The sequence below is a fragment of the Triticum urartu genome, chromosome 1A (assembly GCF_056163025.1).
Source record: "Triticum urartu cultivar PI428250 chromosome 1A, HENAU_Tu73, whole genome shotgun sequence".
Lineage (NCBI taxonomy): Eukaryota > Viridiplantae > Streptophyta > Magnoliopsida > Poales > Poaceae > Triticum > Triticum urartu.
The window spans coordinates 457,323,672-457,332,426 of NC_141873.1; the positions used below are offsets into that span (position 1 = coordinate 457,323,672).

The 8,755-nt window shown below is 41.4% G+C and overlaps 1 long non-coding RNA gene across 1 annotated transcript; it reads right to left on the minus strand.

Moving 5' to 3' along the window:
- Nucleotides 1-1,599: 1,599 nt before the first annotated feature.
- On the minus strand, nucleotides 1,600-7,211 carry LOC125518590 (uncharacterized). The gene is made up of 3 exons (XR_007288041.2): nucleotides 4,727-7,211; nucleotides 3,644-3,881; nucleotides 1,600-3,541 (listed from the first exon to the last, which is right to left on the minus strand). It is a non-coding gene; the product is annotated as an uncharacterized LOC125518590 (long non-coding RNA).
- Between the last annotated feature and the right edge of the window lie 1,544 nt (nucleotides 7,212-8,755).

Consider the following 8,755-nt stretch of genomic DNA (forward strand, 5'->3'; position numbering starts at 1 on the left):
ACAAAACTCAAACTTGACGCTCGGGAGAAAGGGGGTGGGGGGTTATTTAACAAATGCAGATAGTCTTTTACTCTGAAAATACGTGCATGGACCTGACTTCAACACCTATAGGTGGTTATGGGCGAAATTACAAAGTGTCATTTCGTATATTCCACCCATGTCCTCACATGTTATTATGGTGGCTTCAAAATCCTGAAACTTCACTCGAAACGCTGGCTTCGCTCCTTGTACACATGTTGTTTTCTCCATGCTTGATGATACTCCACTTTGTGTTCACATTTTTCTGTCCTAGATTATTCATTTCTGAACAATACAAAATATAGCCGACTTAGACAACATCATATTCTCATAAGCACTTGAAAGAGTTATTAGAAACCAAAGTATATGATATTTGAGTTGGCATGTGAGAGATCGTTGGCCCTTGTTTTCCTCAAACTTGAGTTGGCGTACTCACGATGATGCATGGATCTGTAGGAGCATCTCTAAGGCGGACCCTCAAATCGACGGCATATGTCCGGACCGAGCTATCCGAACGCATTTTGCCATCCAACATAGACCCGTATATGTCTGCGGACGCATCCGTTTGTTTGAAATCCTGCAAACCGGAAGTAAATTTGTGGGGCATTTGCAGGAGTCCAGACATCGGACTAGCCAATCAAAAGCCACCATGTACCATGTCTACTCTGCGTCGAGGATGGCTAGCATTTGGCGAAAGGCATTGTGTTAACTGTGGCGGAAGGCTAGCATTTGGCGGAAGATTGCATAGTATGTTCATGAAGGTGCTAATTATGCTAATATTTTTTATGCAACTGCATTAGGCGGTCATTTGGCAGAAGGTGCTTTTTTTATGCAATGGTTGGCGGAAGGTGCTAATTTTTTTGCGGAAGGTTGTTAATTGGTTTTAAAGTATTTTTTAGTTAGTATATAAGCGGATGTTTATGGATGGGGTTGGCTGGCCGACTCCCATATCTATGTCCTTACACCAGTCTTGATCAGTCCACGGACAAATATTATGTCCGCCTTAGGGTTGCCCGTTGGAGATGCTCTAACTCTAATAAGATGTCCTCCTCAACCATGGAGCCAAAATGCCGCTCTCTCGCTTCCATGAAGTGCCGAAATAATTGGGCATGTTTTACGGAAAGAAGAAAGTGCAACGAATTGTGTCCACAACTTGAATTGAACCCTTTTTCATCTTGGATCTTGATTATGACTTTTTCTTTGCTAGAGACCTTATTAAAAAAATTAATTTACAAATTTTTTGATGTAGAGATAGTATTTATTACACTATGTTTCAACCAAAGCACTAAATCATTGTGACACAATTATATCTAAAACATAAAAACTCGATAAATCTTTTGTGAAACGACAAATTTGTGGCGGTGTCTGCCACTTGTCTCATGTGGATTTCAACACATGGTTTACATGAAATAGATGAAACATCTCACACAAAAAGTTTACCAAATTTCACTAGAAGGTCAGCAAACGATTTCATGCTACGAAACAGGTACCAACACGAAGACGATTTGTACTTTGTTCGGGTTAAATTACTTTGTTCGGTTGTTCATTTATATAAAAAGCAGGGTGAAAGCCTATTTCGAGAAACAAGTCTTTGACACCAAGACGTTTTTTTTAAGAAGAATGAGCCCCGGCATCTGCATCTGGACCATATATGCAGCCATTTGGCACCAAGACGAATAACCCTTACTACAACCTCAACCTCATATAATCTGTCTCCTATACGATCTTTCCGCGATGACGCGGCACATATCCCTGATCATTTGATTCTGATCATCACAGCCTCGAGGGAAAACCCAGCCCATTGGATGAAATCGAAACGCAATGATAGCCTTCTAGAAAGTTGGCCGCGCTGCCCAGCACACATGGAACAAGTGTACTTCCGTGCCATCGCCATCCGAGTCCGAGTGTCTGCCTGCTGCCCACAGGCCTGCCCACATATGTGTGGTGCTCGATTGATCGGCAACGACGTCGACGGAAGGGCCTGGATTTCCTTCGTGCCGAACAATAATGGCCTGAAGGAAACGCAGGTTAAAGCTCAAGTTTCGGTCAGAGTGTGGGAGGAAAGCTCCCTTTGCTTCAAGTTCGAAAACAAGCTGGCTGGTTTTTGTTTTGAAGCCGGCGATTTACAGACGCGTCGGCACTAGCTGAAATCTTGTCAGCTGCGGGCCGTGGAGGTTTGGCTAATGTGTGTGGCCTCTGGCCTAGATTTTTTTTTTTTTGGCGGTTGGGCCTCTGGCCTAGATTAATGAGTTCTAATCAGTAAACTTGGCTGACGAGATGATCTACGCATGTTGAACGAGAAAGAGCAGCAAATTATAAGTTTTTTTTTAGAAAGAGCAGCAAATTAACGAAATTTGGGCAGGAACAAGATGGGCGTCATTTCATTTGATAGAGGAAATCAGGCCCATCGAACTCGACAAGCTGTGAACATGCGATTTTGTAGGACTAGCACAAATGCCCGTGCGTTGCAACGGAAGAAAATGTTGGCTTCTATGAATCTGCCAGATCAAGGAACCATGTCGTTGGACAACGCTCGCTGATGATAAGAAATTGGTTCATTTCATCAACATATGGGGTATGATTTCAAGTAAATTGATCTGTCTGAACAACCACCTCTTGATTGTTAGTTCATTCTTTAGATTATTTGTTCATTCTTGAATTTCAATAAATATGAAGTAATAGCACCAAGCAAACTAACCTAGAACAATAATTGCAGCAGCAAGCAAACTAACCTAAAATACGTTGCAGCAAGCATAATCTGTTCATTTAAAAAAATTGTTTAGCTAGCATCACAGCGTATTTTTATCAATAATCTAGTGATATGTAGTATATGTCCATAAGCACGTGATTATTTTTTGCAGAAATTTTGTAAACTTACTTAAAGGTTCGTTTTCAAGTTCTGCATAATTTGGCTCCATGCCGAGAGTCAAAAATCGTTTACATGAAAGATGAACCATGTATAAGTTGCATCCACACTATTTATAGAAACATGTGCCAACAACCTTGCAATGGAGACAAAATAAATAAATACAATTCTAGTTCTTTATAGTCTAGCACAACCACAAATAGTGTAGTGTCAAAAACACTCTTATATTATGGAATGGGGGGAGTAATATTCTTAGACTTCAGTAAAAATGAATATTCCAGGATAGCAGCTCAATTGGTCTCGGTCTTACAGTCTTAGTGGGAGGACGTGAGTTCGATCCCCACGCAGGTTGTCGCTGCGAATTCAGGGCGAAAATAATAGGGCCTGCCTCAAACGACAAAGTCAATCCGTGCTAATTTGATGGATAATGAGTGGTGGATTGTGAAGTTCCTTTTTGAAGTTAGATTAAAAAGGTCCCGTCGCACATAGTTTGTTATAACAGGTTACGATGAAAACATGTTTGCAGGTTGAATCATTTCTCTTATCTAACTTTTCAGGTGATACATCATCAACCGACTGGGATAAGGCTTGGTCTAGTTTTAAGAAGAAAGGGAAGAAGACCCTATTCTCAGAGTTCTCACCGAACAAATATGTGACCTGTAACCCACGGCGCATTGAGTATCCATTGTCAGAAGAAGTCGATCCAATCAAAAGAGCCGAGAGGTCTAACTTGATGTTGTGAACAAGCCCAATATGTACCTTAGTAGGGGTGATTATCTTCGTTTCGGCATTTCTTATCTATACATTGGTTGTCCCACCCAAGTAACTGCTAAAGTGACAGATAACAGGTGAGCTGTAGGCCAAAGATTCTACTTGGAAGTCTGTATTGTACATTTAGTTTGTACTATACCAAGTATAATCATGGTTCTGTATTGCTTCAAGCACATTGTAATAGATCATAATACAGAACTCCTTCCATTTTGGTGATTTTCTTCACCTGCACATAAATTGGACCCTCTTTAGTCCTCCATTATAACCAAGAATATTGGGTCACCTAGAATAATAATATGTTGATCACTATCCACGACTGTGCTCCTGATGTGATTTTTTTTCATAGTTCTCACTTCCTAGTTCGTCTCACATTTCCACAACCTTAAGACATGGTCCGACTCATATTTCAACGACCTACGGAGATATACGGTCGATCTGGTTCAGGCAGCATGGTTCAGACCCCATGGTTCACCACAGGCAAAACATGGTTGACCGGGTTAAGAATGCATGGTTCAGACCTGTGGTTCACTATGAGTAGACTGCATGGTTCAGAGTCCTGATTTTTTCATAAACCAGGATTGACCCGGTGTCGAGGAACTATGCTGTGGGACATGGATTGAAAATTACAAAACAATCAATCAATTGAAAGAAATTCAGATTATTTATAGGGCAGTTAGTGAAACATAAACCCACACATGCATAGATACTCTGATAGATAAGCAGCTACAGCAAAAAAGGAAACTACAACAATCTAGCGGAAATAAAAATTCTACATCTCATAGGAGAAATCAAGCTAGTGAACATAGCTTCTAGTGAAGAAGTGCCGACTTCAGTTTTTAGGCACTTGTATATCCAACTACAACTACAAAAATATCTAATCATTTGAAAATTTCAACTATAAGTCTATAACCCATAAATATACAACCAGTATAACTGGAAGTTCCAGCTTGCCGAGAAAACTGTGAAGGATGAACTATTTTCCACATAATCATCTACAGGATATTCTTTGAGCATCAATAAATAATTTTCAAACATATACTGTAATTTAAACAAAATCAGAACCTTCTTTACCATTCACTCCTAAATGTAATCATCTTTTAATGCAGGTCTCGGTCTTGTAGTAGCCCACATTGTCCGCAAGCTACTGTAGTGAAAAGTAGTTTCACAATGGAGAAGTTACTACCAGAAATAAGTCTGTCCAAACACTATGTCAGGTACCTTGCAGATAAAAAAAAGTGGGAGATGCATCATTTGAGTTCATAAGAGTACTTACAAATATTGATATTGACATTATCCAGAAACGTGCAGCCAAAGCTAATGAAAAGGTTCATATATATATATTTTAATTTGTATTTAGTGAAAACTGACTTGGCACTTGACATACAGTATGTGATGCTAGCTCCAGGTAAATATGCATTGCAGTAAATACAAAGGGGGGGAATAGTGGATCTGCATTCAATTCTTGCAGACCTTACTATATAAATTACCCAAAGAAAGACCAGACTTAACTGAAAATGAAATTTTAGAGAACGTTCATTTAAACATTCAAAGAAAAATTGTTAATATCATGGAAAAATACAGAGATTTGAACACATCTCGCAGAATACATCTCACTAACTGTCTAAGATATATATATATAATTCCAACTGACATTGTGGATGGGATGCTAGTAGAAAAAAAACACATGGTAGAACAATTATCATTAAAACTAAGAGGTTAGCAATTAATTGGTGCAATCCTGTAACTTTGGGCCAAGAATGTTCATATTTCAGTCGATCTACTGAAGGGGTTTTATGGTATCTCGGTCTATGTCGTTAATTGACCATTTCGACCATTGATACAATTCACAATGGCAAACAATTCTCAGGAGCAAAAGGGTAAATGATTTCAGGGCTCTTTCAAAAAGAAATTGCATCAGTAAAACTTAGGAAGGCATAATTGCATATCCAGGCCCAAGCTTCCATGCATGTTTCCCATCACATGTATGCAGCCATGTATGCCAAGCAAGGCTGGCCTCAGACGGGTGCCACAACTTGGGGTGTCTTTGGCTCGCTTGTGAAGGATAGTAAGGGGAAGAGGCAAGGTTGTGCTGCTACACCTCGTCATTTGTCCGCTCGGTCTGCAATGCTCTCCAACGACAGGTTGGAGATGAAGTGGTTGCACGCGAAGTGAGCGGCATGGTGGCCCGCATTTCCATCAAGGAAAAAGCACAGGGGCGGGGCAGAGTGGAGGCGACACTGATTATACATCAAACTTTCTCACTCCCAATACTGCATGAAGCACCCTGCCTGGTCATGTTCTTCTGACTGAAATTTGATGTGGCCCTGAATATATGTGCAACGGTGACACTGCACTTACTTTGCCAGCCCCTGCAATCAAATTTGTCAACCAGTAGAGCATAGTCCATAAATACTCTGATTTTTCTCAAGGGGACTATAGGGGCCAAATAATTTCAAAATCAGGGAAAAAAATCATAGATGAATATGTTGAGCGAAGCCTGCTGCCCCTGCTGTCTTGAAGCTCCTACACCACAGAACAAATATCAGTGCACTGCTTTGCTAATCTAGACCAAAACAAATCAAGGAAACTATCAATTTTTCCGATAAAGATCAAGAGAACTCTCCTAATCGTGACATACTCATCCTAATCCGCCTCTGCCTGTAACAACCCACTTCCTCTGGCTGTGAACACTGACGTACATCCAGATGCACGCACCAACGCCACATTAGTCTAGCAACCCGATTGAGTTCCACCATCATACCATTTTTTGAATCATATGGAAGGAGAGTTATTCTCATGATGTATTCATGTGGGAGGATCTGTGACTGAAACGGGCTCGGACAAACACCCAAACACCTTGTGTGCAAAAAATAACTAAGAACATCCACAACCTATGACCAGCTAATTCTATCCCTATTGACAAGAAGCATCACATATGCAGTAATTTGACATCATGAAACTGTGCAAACTCGTGATCCTCAGCAGAAAATAAAAGTCATCCAGAGAGACTGGCACACGGTTTCCTCTGGTAGCATGGGGTGGGCACAGAAATACACGTGTCCGAAGTTGAGGTGGAGGAGCAGAGGGGGCGGCGAGTGCAACGACGACCGGATGGCCGTGTGGCTCTGGTCGAGCGGCGAGCGCGCGCCCTCCCAGGCAGCACACATCGAGGAAGGATGAGCTGAGGCAGAATAATAGTGCAGGGTGTTGCGATCTCCGTCGTCGGTCGGCCGGGCCGACGACCGGCGACTGGTGCGTCACCGGATCGAGCGTCCCGCGGGTCGGGCGAGTCCTGGCGGCGCAGATGGGCCCGCGAGCGCCGCACCCTCCCATCCTCTGCCTCCCGCGAGGTCGCAACGAGGGGAGCAGTGAACGGCGAAGAAAGCCGTGGGTGAGGAGGAGATGGGATTGGGAGAGGAAGGAGGCGGTCGACGTCACGCGGTGAGGCCGTGCGGGGCGGGGCGGGGCGGGAGGCGCCGGCGGCGCGCGGGGCATGGCCGGAGGTGTGTGGCGCGGGGCGGAGCGCCGTGAGGCAGAGCATGGCTGCGTTTATTTTTTTCCTTTGTACCGATTCGATTTGGACTGCGGGTTGATTTGTGTGAACGTCAAGAGCTTTTTTGCAAAAGTATTAATGACGGACGACCAGAAGCAATAGCTGCTTTATTAGTAGGTAAAGATTTAACCATTCAGAATCGGCGGCATTTCATATTTGCCGCTCCAAGCGTCCGTTTTAGTTCTTTTTAAAAACGGGCACCCACACCCCATCTCGTTGTGCCGGTCCATTTGCCTTTTTTTTTCCTTTTTCTATTAAACTGCAAAAAAAGTGCGCTCCGCCAGAACCAAACTCGCGATCTCTTCCACAAGTATAAACCGCGGTAACCACTTGGACAACTTAGCCCTCATGAGTTCTCACTCCTTTTTCTTTGTTTAAGTTTTTTTCAGTTCAAGGAAAGCCATTGGTTTTTGGACCGGTTTTAGTTTACTTTTTTTATTTCCTTTTTCTATTTTTTTCTTTTTCTATTTTTTTATTTATATTTACTTTTTGAAATGCTTGAACTTTGTCAGATTTGATGAATTTTTTTTCAAAATCAATGAAATTTTCTTAAAATTGGTGATTTTTTTTCAAATTTGATTAAATTTTTTCAAAAGAGTTGAACTTTTTTTCCAAATTAGATGAACTATTTTCAAATTCAATACCCTTTTTTCAAAATCAATGGACTTTTATCAAATTTTATGAACTTTCTTTCAAAATCAATGGACTTTTTAAAAATGTGTGAACTTTTTCTAAAATCGGTGAACTTTTTTTGAGTTAATTGCATGAAGGTACTATAATTAGGGCAGTACGTGCCGATTGATATAACTTTTTTCGTAATTTTAACATGTCAATACCAAGTCTGGAGCTAGCCGTTACAAAAAGGTCTAAACCGCATATAAACGCGTATTGACGGTGTATCTGACCAGCGGGCCTGCCTGTCAGCTGCCGACATGGCATATTTTTTTGCAGAGAACCCCCTTGCTTTATACGTAATCACATAAATGCACATTATTTTGCGGGAAAAAGGCTCCTCGGAGAGACTTTTTTTCGTTCGCAAGTTTCCACGGATTTTTTTGAAAGTTTTCATCGAATTGGCCAAATAAATAAAAGAAACAGAAAAAAGGCTCTTGAGAGAGACTTTTTTCCGTTCGCAATTTTCCATGGACTCATTTGAAAGTTTCTGTCGAATTGGACAAATAAAAAAAGGCTCCTGAGAGAGACTTTTTCCGTTCGCAAGTTTCCACGGACACATTTGAAATTTTCGTTGAATTGGACAAATAAATAAAAGAAATGAAAAATCTTGCCGCGGCAGGAATCGAACCAGCGACCTGTCGTACGGGGGCTGCGCGCGCTGGGGCTCGTTTGTTGCCCAGGTTTCTTCTTTTTTAGGGGTGCCCAGGTTTCTTTTCATTTCCTTTTCTTAGCATGCTTTAGTTTTGTTTCTGGTTTTGGCTTATTTCTAGGTTTTTTCTTCTTTTCTTTTTCTTTCTTTTTTCCTCTTCTTTTTGCATTCACTGGGTTGGTTTTTCTCCTGGATTTTTAACATACTTAGAACATTTTTGGAG